Here is an 11,481-nt window from a genome sequence, read left to right on the forward strand (position 1 = left end):
GATGGAAGGAATACACCAAATCACCATACCAAAAAGAATTGGTCAATGTTCAGCCATTTGAGAAGGTAGCATATGATCAAGAACTGATGGTGTTGAAGGAAGAAATCCAAGATGCAATGAAAGAACTAGTAAAAAATAAGTGTCCAGTAATTGGTAGAACACCAACTGAGATGTTTCAACAAATAGGTATCATGCTGGAAGCACTCACTTGTTTATGCCAAGAAACTTGGAAGACAGCTACCTGGCCAACCAACTGGAAGAGATCCATATTTGTGCCCTTTCCAAAGAAAAGTGATCCAACAGAATGTGGAAACCATCAAACAGCATTATTAATATCACAAGCAAGTAAAATTTTGCTGAAAATAATTCAAAAATAGTTACAGCAGTACATAGGCAGGGAACTGCCAGAAATTCAAGCTGGATTCAGAAGAGGATGTGGAACAAGGGATATCATTGCTGATGTCAGATAGATCTTGGTTGAAAGCAGAGAATAACAGGAAAATAAATATGATTTATTGACTTTGCAAAGACATTGGATTGTGTGGATCATAACAAATTATGGAGAACATTGTGAAAGAATGGGAATTCCAGAACACTTAATTTTGCTCATGAGGAACTGTACATAGACCAAGAAGCAGTCATTTGGAGGGAAAAAAAAAAAAAAAAATCAAGGGGACACTGCATGGTGTAAAATCAGGAAGTGTGTGTGTCAGAGTTGTATCCATTCACCATACTTATTCAATCTGTATGCTGAGCAAATAATCCAAGAAGCTGGACTATATGAAAAGTAACATGGCATCAGGATTAGAGGAAGACTCATTAATAACATGTGATATGCAGATGGTGTTAGGTTTTCTTCCTGAAAATGAAAAGGACTTGAAGCACTTACTGATGAAGGTGAAAGACTACAGTTTTCAGTATGGATTATACTTAACATAAAGAAAATAAATATCTGGGCCAATAAGCAACATCAAAATAAATGGAGAACATATTGAGGTTGTCAAGGATTTCATTTTACTTGGATCCACAATCAATGCCCATGGAAACAGCATCACAAATTCAAAGGATGTACTTCATTGAGCAAATCTGCTGCAAAAGACCCCTTTAAAATGTTAAAGAGCAAAGATGTCACCTTGAAGACTAAGGAGCATTTAACGTAAGCCATATGTGGTGGTTAAGTTGTGTGTCAGCTTGGCTGGTCCTGGTTTTGAATGGCAGGACAAGATGCTCTGGTGCCACAGTACCTAAGGTATTTGACTGCTAACCAGAAGGTTGGAGATTCAAACCCACCAGCCACTCCATGGAAGAAAGACTGGGCAATCTACTTCCATAAATATTTACCACCTCAGGAACCCAAAGGGGGTTTCTATGAGTTGGAATCAACTTGATGGCAGTGAGTTTGGTTTGTTTATTGGGGGACAGCTGGATGTAGTTATCTCTCATGATGAGACAGGTAATCAACCCTTGTAGAATCTACTGGAGCAGCTGAGTAGCCACCTCAGGGATGTGGTCTGCTTCCAGTATATAAGAAGACAGCTTTGAGAAAGATCTCTGAGCTTTATGGTATGCTTGGACCCTGCATGTAGCTGAGGCAGTAACCTGCCATGGTTCCCTGCTGATCTTGGAACTGTTTCTGAAGTTGAACTAGTGGTCTGCTGTGTTGTTTAATTTTCTTGCGACTTTGCCATTGTACTTGTCAACATTGGGTTTGTCAGCCTTAGAAGCCAGCAGCTGCGTGATTTAAGCTCCAGCTTCAGTGGACTGGGAGGAGGAGGCAAAGCTGAAGCTTAAGGTTGGTGGGCCTTCACCTAGCCCCTAGAGCTGGCACTTTGAACTCAGACTTCTAGCCTCCTAAACTGTAAGAGAATAAATCCTTTTGTTCAAACCACCAACTTGTCATATTTTCTGTTAGAGCACCACTAGAGAACCAAAACACCATGGTATTTTCAATTGCTTTGTATGCATGTGAAAACTGGACAATGAATAAGGAAGACTGAAGACAAATTGATACATTTGAATTGTGGCATTGGTGAAGAATACCAAAAATACCATAGACTGCCAGAAAAGTGAACAAATCTGTCCCGGAAAAGCTGTATCTGGAAAGCTCCTTAGAAGCAAGAATGGCCAGGCTTCATCTCACCTATTTTGGTAATGTTGTCAGAAAGGACCATTCCCTGGAAAAGGATATCATGCTTGGTAAAGTAAAGGGTCAGTGTAAAAGGAGAAGACTCTCAGCAAAATGGATTCACACACTGGCTGCAACGATACACACAACCATAGCAAGGATTATGAGGATGGTGCAGGACCAGCAGCGTTTCATTCTGTTGTGCATTTTTGCCTTTGTGTCTAAGGTGTGTCTCTTGTAGATTGATGAGTCATGTTTTCTTATCTGTTCTTCTACTCTCTGTCTCTTGACTGTTATTCCTTGTACATCCAGTGTAATTATAGACAGTTATGAATTTATTGCAATCATTTTGCTGTGTTGTTGTTGTGGTGGTGGTGCTGCTGATTTATTTGTTCCATATTATTTTCTTTCATGAAGTCATTTTGTTTATGGATCTTGTTATTATTTCCTTCATTGCTGTTGTTTAAAAAAAAAAAGAAATCAATGCCGTCAAGTTGACTCAACTCATAGCGATCCCTCCTTAGGTTTCTGAGGTGATATCTCTACATTAGTAGATTGCCCAATCTTCCTTCTAAGGAGTGGCTGGTGGGTTGGAACCACCAGTCTTCTGGTAAGCAGTCAAATGCCTTAGGCACTATGCCACCAGAGCTCCTGTTGTTTTAGTGTTTACTAAATCTTTATTATTGCATTTTTTTTTTATTTTAATGAGTTTTATTTATTTTCTTTGAGGTTACCCTGTAATTTGGGAGATCTGGTAGCATAGTGCGTAAAGCACTTGACAGCTAACCAGAAGGCTGGCAGTTCAAACCCACCAGCTACTCCCCGGAAGGAAGATGGGGCAATCTACTTCCATAGTGATACTGCCTCAGAAACCCAAGGAGGGGTCGCTATGAGTTGGGTCCGACTCCACAGCACATAACAACAACAACAACCCTGTAATTTACTGTTTTCTTCCCAAGTTTGAAACAATCTATTCTATATAGAAATCCCTTGATTTCTTCTACATTTGGAAGCTCTGTAACTACACTATTCCTTGTTTTTGCTTTTGTCTTAGGCTGGGTTCTCTAGAGAAGCAAAACAAGTGAAATATGCAGAGAGAGAGACAGAGAGAGAGAGAGAGAGAAAGAGAAATTTATCTAAAGGAAACGGATCGTGACATTTGTTAGCCAGTTGCAGAGGCTGGCAAGTTTGAAGTCCATAGGTCAAACACTGAGCTGAAGGCTTGTGGCAGATTGTTGGCTTACAGGCTGTGAAGGCAACAATCCCAAGATTGGCAGGCAGTATGGCAGGCCACTGACTAAAGTCCAGGAACTGGAGATGATGAGCCAGAAGCAGCACCAAGATTCAGTGGAAAGCCCAGAGAATTTTCCTAGGATCTCCCTATATATACTGGAAACAGATTATGCTCCTGTTATTTCAACTGAAAGGCTGCTCATAGCACATCTCATCATGGGAATGATTACATTATATCAGATCTCTTCATGGGAAATGACTACATCATAACTGCTAAACAACTAAGAATCATGGCCCAGCCAAGTTGACACACAACCTTAACTATCACAGCTTTTTAGTTGACCTCATTTACAAATTGACTTCTCTGGTTCCCTATTCTCAGTCTTGTAGGTTTATTTTACTTTGGATACTTCTATATTGGGGTTTGTTTTTGGGTGAGGTTGTCATGTGTGTTAACCTCATGTTGTTGTCTGCTGTTTTTGGTTTTCAGTCCAAGGAACTCCCTTTAGTATTTCTTGTAAGGTTGGTCTGGTTTGTACAAATTTCCTTGATTTCTGTTTATCTGGAAATGTCTTAATTTCACTGTCATGTTTGAGGGACAGTTTGGTGTGCATATAATTCTTGGTTGCCATTTTTTTCCTTTCAGAGTTTTATATATGTCATCTCATTATCTTCTTGTCTGCATGACTTCTGCCAAGAAATCAGACCTTAGACTTATTTGTTCGCCTTTGTAGGTAACTTTTCATTTTTCCTGAGATGTTTTCAGGGTTCCTTCTTTGGTTTTGGAAAGTTTGATTATGATGTGTCTTGGTGATTTTCTTTTGGACTCTATCCTGCTGGGGGTTTGTTAAGCTTCTTGAATGCATATATCTTGTCTTTCATGATGTTAGAGAAGTTTTCTTCCAATAAAGCTTAGACAATTTTCTTTGTCCTTGTTTTAGTCTATTCCTGTTCTGGAAGTCTGACCATACATAAGTTATTCTTCTTGATTGTGTCTCACATAATTCTTAGGTGTTCATCATTTTTAAAAAATTCTTTTCTCTGATCATTCTTCTAACAGATTTGTATTGAAAGACTTGTCTTAAATTTCACTAATTCTGTCTTCCATTGACTCAGTTCTACTCCTCTGCCCTTTCAATAAGTTATCTATTTCTGAAATCTTTGTATTAATCTTCTGGATTTATATTTATTGTTTCTAATTTTTCACTTATTTTGTCAGATTGTCATTGTATTATTTTTCTGAATTCTTCTAGACTTTTGTCTGTGTTTTCCTTGATTTTGTCTTTATTTCCCTTGATTTTTCTCTCAATCTGTGGAAAGAAGTACCTACACATAATTCTGTTAAATTCCTTATCAGGTAGTTCCGATGCCATTTCTTCCTCAGGAAGTTTTCTGGCTCTGTATTTTCATCACTTGTTTGAGCCACCCTGTCTCATTTCTTTGTGTGAACTGAGATTGTCTGTTTTCTTGGAGACATTGTGGTAGTGGTGTGTTTGCATTTAATTGATTATTGTAATTGGTGTGCTTTGCCAAGGTTTTGTTTTGCTTTTGCTTTATTTTGTTTTGATATATCTGAGAGAGCAGGGTAGGCATGCAGACCTAGTCATTCATAACCTATATCCTGGTGGGTTTGACACAGGATGTGAGCATATGTGCAGTTCTTTGTTTGCTGTTTGTGTGCAGCAGCTAATGGTGGGCTAAACAGGTGTTGGCTGCTGTCTGTCATTGATCAGGTGGTACAGGAGCAGGTGGTGGCACTTGCCCAGTAAATGGGGCTGCAGGTGGTGCAGGTGTGACTAGATAGTGGGATACACTTGCTGTCTCCCACAAGGTGAGAAAAAATAATAAGCCACAAGAAAAAAAAAAGTAGGACAAAAAGAGAAAAAATAAAAAGAAAAAACAAAGGGACAAATGAAAAAATAAAAGGGAAGTGGGAAAAAAGAGAAGGGAAAACAGAAGAGAAAAAGAAGAAAGAAAAAACTAAGAAAAGAAAAAAAAAAAAAAAGGAAGGGGAAGGAAAGAAAAGAAAGGAGAAAATTGGCAGGGGGATGGTGTGTAGGGCATTTTGTTGGTGCTCCTCCAAGTGAAAGGGGTGGCAAGGGTAGGGCCTCTAGTCTGGGATGTTGCCTCTGCTGGCTTAGGAAGCAGCTGGGTTTGGGGGCCTGGCCCAGGATGGCACATCTGGCAAGATAAAAGGAAGCTATAGGAGGATTTCTCTGTCTGGGAAGGCATTTCTTCCAGCCTAGGAGGCTTCTGGGGCTGGGGCACCCATTTCAGGATGTCATTTTTTGCTAGCCCAAGGAGGCAAAGAGCCTGTGCCTCCAAATGCAGGGTTTGCATGCATGTAGTGCTGTATCCACAAAGGGGTACCTTCAACCTCAGGTGGTGCAGGGACTGCATGGGGAGGTGCAGTCACTGGCTGCCAGGAAGATAGAGGTGGGGGGTGGCCATACACTTCTGGTCACTGGGAGGGTGTAGGGAATGAGGGGAAGATCACACATTTCTGGTTGCCAGCCACCTGTGTGGGTGCTGTGCACTCCCGAGCAAGCGGATCCAATTATCAGGTTCCTGTGAATGTTGCTTGCAAAAATTCAAAATAGCTGTGTCAGCCCAGATGACAACTCATATGTCTCCTTGTTTGCTGTTTTCATTCAATTTCTTCTAGTTGGTATTTGTGATAGTTAAGGTTGTGTGTCAACTTGGCTGGACCATGATTCTTAATGTTTAAGCAGTTGTGGTATAGTCATTCCCATAATAAGATCTGATGTACACACTTTGAGCAGCCAATCAGTTGAAAGGTGGCTTCCTTGGGGTTGTGGCCTGCTTCCAATATATATGTTTGGGTGTCCTGGGAAAATCTGAGTATCTTCTGTGGATCTGGATCCTGTAGTGCTGCCTACAACCATCCTGGATGCCAACAATCTACCATTTTGCCTGCTGATCTTGGATTCATCATCTGCCATAGTCAGCAGCCTGTTATATTGCCTGGCAATTTTGAGCTCATCAGTTCCTGCAGCTGTGTGAGTTGGGAAAACCCTCCAGCCTGAAGTTTGATCCAGGAACTTGGGACTTGCCTGCCTCTATAACTGTGTGAGCCATTTTCCTAAAATAAATTTCTCTCTCTATATATAAGTTTTACTGGTTTTGCTTCTCTAGAGAACCCAGCCTAAAATAATATTTGATCTACTTCTTTATCCTCTCCTTTAAAGCTCAGTGTCTGTTTCATTTGGTTTCTCATATCTTTGTTGTAGAGGGGCTGGGTAGTTTATCTGCCTAGTCTGCCATTTTTCTGGAAGTGGCATCCAGTTGATCCTTGCTTTCCCACTTTTCACCCTTCTTCCCATTCCCACTGCCTGTCCTGTGGACTGTAAGGTCCAGCATCAGACAGAAAGTCAACAACCTCACAGAAACTGCTAACAGCTCCCATATTTGCATAAGGTCAGATGCCTGTAACAAATATATATACAGCTGACTCTTGAACAATATGGGAGTTAGGGATGCCAAGCCCCCATGCTTTCAAAAATCCATGTATAACTTTTGAATCTCTGAAAAACTTAACTATTAATTGCCTATTATTGATTGCAAGATTTACCAATAACATAAATAGTCCAGTGACACAGTTCTTGCTGTGCCGGTATTAGATTTTCACATGAAGACACCCACATAAACACACAACAGATAATTTTATTAACTGTATGGCCTGATGATTATTTACTATTCATTAAGTAGAAGTGGATCATTACAAAGGTTTTCATCCCTCATCATCTCCATGTAGAGTAGGCTGAGGAGGAGGAGGAAGAGGAGTTTTCTGTCTCAGGGGTGGCAGAAATGGAGGAACTGGAAGAAGAAGCAGGAGAGGCAGACATATATAGTATAACTTTATGGAAATACATGAAAAAGATCAAATATAAGTGGACCCACATAGTTCAAACCCATGTTGTTCAGGGGTTAACTTTATATATATATATATAAAAACATTGCCATCAAGTCAATTCCAACTTATGGTGACCCCATATGTTACAGAGTAGAACTGCTCCATAGGGTTTTCTCACCTGTAATCTTTATGGAAGAAAATTGCCAAGGCTTTCTCTTATGGTGCTGTTAGTTAGGTTTGACCTTTAAGTTGTAGTAAAGTGCAAACCACTTGTGCTACCCAGGATCTTTGTGTGTGTGTGTGTGTGTTGTTTTCATTGTTATTAGGTGCCATTGAGTTGGCTCTGACTGATAGTGACCCTATATACAGCAGAATGAAACACTGCCCAGTCCTGCACCATCCTCACAATCCTTGCTATGCTTGAGTTCATCATTGCATCAATCTATCTTGTTGAGGGTTTTCCTCTTTTTACTCTGACCCTCTACTGTACTAAGCATGATATCCTTCTCCAGTCAGTGGTCCTTTGTAACAACATGACCAAAGTAGGTGTGATGAAGTCTTGCCATTCTTGCTTCTAAGAAGCATTTTGGCTGCACTTTTTTCCAGGGAAGATTTATTCATCTTCTGGCAGTCCGTGGTATTTTTCAGTATTCTTCACCAACACCACAGTTAAAGGAATCAACTCTTCTTTGGTCTTCCTTATTCACTATCCAGCTTCCACATGCATATAAAGTGATTGAGAATACCATGGTTTCAGTTAGGCACACCTTAGTCTTCAAAGTGACATCTTTGCTCCTTACCACTTTAAAGAGGTCTTTTGCAGCAAATTTGTCCAGTGCAATACTACATCTTATTTCTTGAATGCTGCTTCTGTGAGTGTTGATTGTGGATCCAAGTAAAATGAAATCTTTGACAACTTCAATCTTTTCTCCATTTATCATGATGTTGCTTATCAGTCCAGTTGTGAATATTTTTGTTTTCTTTATATTGTGGTGTAATCTATATTGAAGACTGTAGTCTTTGATCGTCATCAGTAAGTACTTCAAGTTATCTTCATTTTCAGCAAGCAAGGTTGTGTCATCTGCATATTGCAGTTGTTAATGAGTCTTCCTCCGATCCTGATGGTGAATTCTTCTTCATATCATCCAGGCTCTCAGATTATTTGATCAGCACATAAATTGAGTAAGTATGGAGAAATTATACAACCTTGACTCACACCCTTCCTGATTTTAAACCATGCAGTATCCCCTTTGTTCTGTTCAAATGGCAGACTTGGTCTTTGTACAAGTTCTTCATCAGCACAGTTAAGAGTTCTATCCTTCCCATTCTTTGCAATGTTATCCTTAATTTATTATGATCCACACAGTCAAATGCCTTTGTGTAGTCAATAAAACATAAGTGTTGTTGTTGTTATGTGCTGTCCAGTCAAACCTGACTCATAGCGACCCCTCCTTGGGTTTCTGAGGCAGTAGCACTATGGAAGTAGATTGCCCCATCTTCCTTCCGAGGAGTAGCTGATGGGTTGGAACCGCCAGCCTTCTGGTTAGCAGTCAAGTGCCTTAGCCACTATTCTACCAGGGCTCCCAAAACATAGGTAGGGATTCAAAATGGAGTCTTGTCAATAATCACCACACTATTTCCCTCTAGCATCTTAGTGCTTGAAAAACTAGGTACAGCAGTTTGAATTAGGGATTCTGGTGGTCTGAACAGCTCACTGAGTCATAATGCACTAAACTCAGAGGAGTAGAATTAGAAAGGAGAAAGGGGCAGGGAAAAAATTACAAGATTAGAAGTTCTATCCTGCTGAGCACCGACAGGCAGCTGGGAAAGACCATCGGATACTTCCCTGGGTTAAGGAAGAAGACACACTACACAAGCATACCAGTGACCACACCAGCATACCAGTGATCACCCCAGGGATCTACCTTCAGCATCTGATTTTATTGGTAACTTGGATTGGCTAGGTGCAAATGGGCACATCCAGTGCCGCTGAAACCCAAGTAGAGAGTCCACTGGTGCTACAGGAGGGTGGCCCAGGGAGGTGCCCCCGCAGTGGGTCACCGAGTAGGCTTGGATCAATTTAGTGGTACTGAGAGGACTGCTCTTGACTTTATCAGTAATATTGGGATCACCTATTACTAGCATGCACTCTCTCGACATCAGCGCCACTGAAACAGAGCAGATCTTTGGTGCCATGGATGGGCAGACCCACAGAGGAACTCCCAATGTGTATTGCAGTCTGGGCCCATAGGGCTGGTGCCACAGGTGGGTGGGGCCAGAGAGAGAAACCCCTGCAGACAATTGAGGAGCCAGAATGTTGTCTTGGGTTGGCTTTTTGGCACCAAGGGTGCTCAGGACCAGGGTTTTTTTGTGTGTCTGAGCCTCGCAGAAAGTGGTGACCCCCTAACAACTGGAGTCTTTGCTGAAATTGAGCTGTGGACCTGTGAATAACACTACAACATCATCAGTAGCAGCCCGCTAAAAGCCCTAGAAACCACCCCTAGCATTAGCGAGCTTTCCTTCTTCTGCACCCACCTTCTCCAATAACTTAATTCATCCAATAGAAGAAACCACATTCACCTAGCATAAAACCTCCCAGTTCAAACTCTAAACCCTCTTTATGACAAACAGAAACCCATATCCACATTCCACACAGTGATTCCACCATCACAAAGAAAACTGCAGAGCAACCCAGCATACCTGAATTAATAACTAAAAAAATAAAATACACAAGCTTCAAGCTTCACCTTTTCAAAATATTAAACCATAAAACCAAGACAAAACAAACCAATACATAATCAACAGTTAAAGACAACCTCAAAATGTCTAGGAAACAACAGGCAACCTCAAATCTAACAAAAAAACAGGACAAGGCATTAGAAGCAAAACCACAAACAAAGGTTTCATTAAATATGAAGGAAGAGGGGCAATAGAATTATCTGAGAAGGAATTTAGAATATATATGTTTGTAGAGCTTTACAAGAGCCTAAGGAAACCCCAAACAGAAACAAGCAGAACACAGACAGTTCCCTGGAAGAACTCAGGAAAATCACTCAAGAACAAAATAATAAGATTAATGCACAATCAGAACTCATACAAAAACAGCAGTTAGAAATCCAGAACAGGAATACCAAAATCACAGAATTACACAACATAGTAGAAGCACAAAAGAGCAGGCTAGAACTGGCTGAAGAATGCATATCCCAACTAGAAGACAAATTCCTGGATATCGGCCTGTATGAAGAAAAATCAGAACAAAGATTTAAGAGAAATGAAGAGAACCTAAGAATTATATGGAATGATATGAGACAAAACCACATAAGACTCATTGGAATTCCAGAACAAGAAGAAGTGAAAAAACCACCAAGAAAATTGTGAAAGACCTGATAACAGAAAACTTTGCCCATATCAAGAAAGAAGAAAAGATGTTTGTCCAAGAAGCTCATAGAACCCCACACAAGATAGATCCCAAGAGAAAAAACACCAAGGCATATTGTAATCAAACTCTCCAAAACCAAAGACAAAGAAAAAATTTTGAGAGATGCCTGGGACAAAATAAATATAATAATCAAACAGTTAGGGTGAACTCCAATTACTCAGCAGAAACCATGCAGGCAAGAAGGCAATGGGACAGCATATATAAAACACTGAGGGAAAAGAACTTCCAACCATGAATCCTATATCCAGCCAAATTATCCATCAAATATGAGGGTGAAATCAAGGCATTCTCAGACAAACAGAAATTAAGGGATTTTCTAAAAACCAGGCCAACCCTACAGGAAATGCTTAAGGAAGTTCTTACAATAGAGAACCCACAACAGAGATCAACAAAATCAGGATACATGGCATCAACACTAAAACCAAATCAGAATTAGAAACTCAAAAGAAGACCATAAAACATTGCACTCTATATGGCAGCATTGAGAATGAGAAAGACATAGAGAGGTACATGGGAGGTACAGACAACAAATATGAACCCTATTGCACATAAAGTACTGCATTGTCAGTGAAGGCAAACATGGGTATATGGATGGATAGATGGGTGGACAGGCTAAATGATTAGGTATGTCTATGCAATGGGGATTGTATTCAAGAACATATATAGGGTTGGCAGACAATGGTCCTATAAGTTTATGTGAATTATCAGAATTCCTAGGTGTATAGTAGAGCTGACAAGGGGCAAGGTTGTGGTCACTGCTTGGTCACAGCCAGCTACCCAGAGGGACCAAATAGTTGAACCTGGGGGCTT

This window comes from Orycteropus afer, unplaced genomic scaffold, assembly GCF_000298275.1.
Source record: "Orycteropus afer afer isolate SDZICR_OR568_19922 unplaced genomic scaffold, OryAfe1.0 scaffold00004, whole genome shotgun sequence".
Taxonomy (NCBI): Eukaryota; Metazoa; Chordata; class Mammalia; order Tubulidentata; family Orycteropodidae; genus Orycteropus; species Orycteropus afer.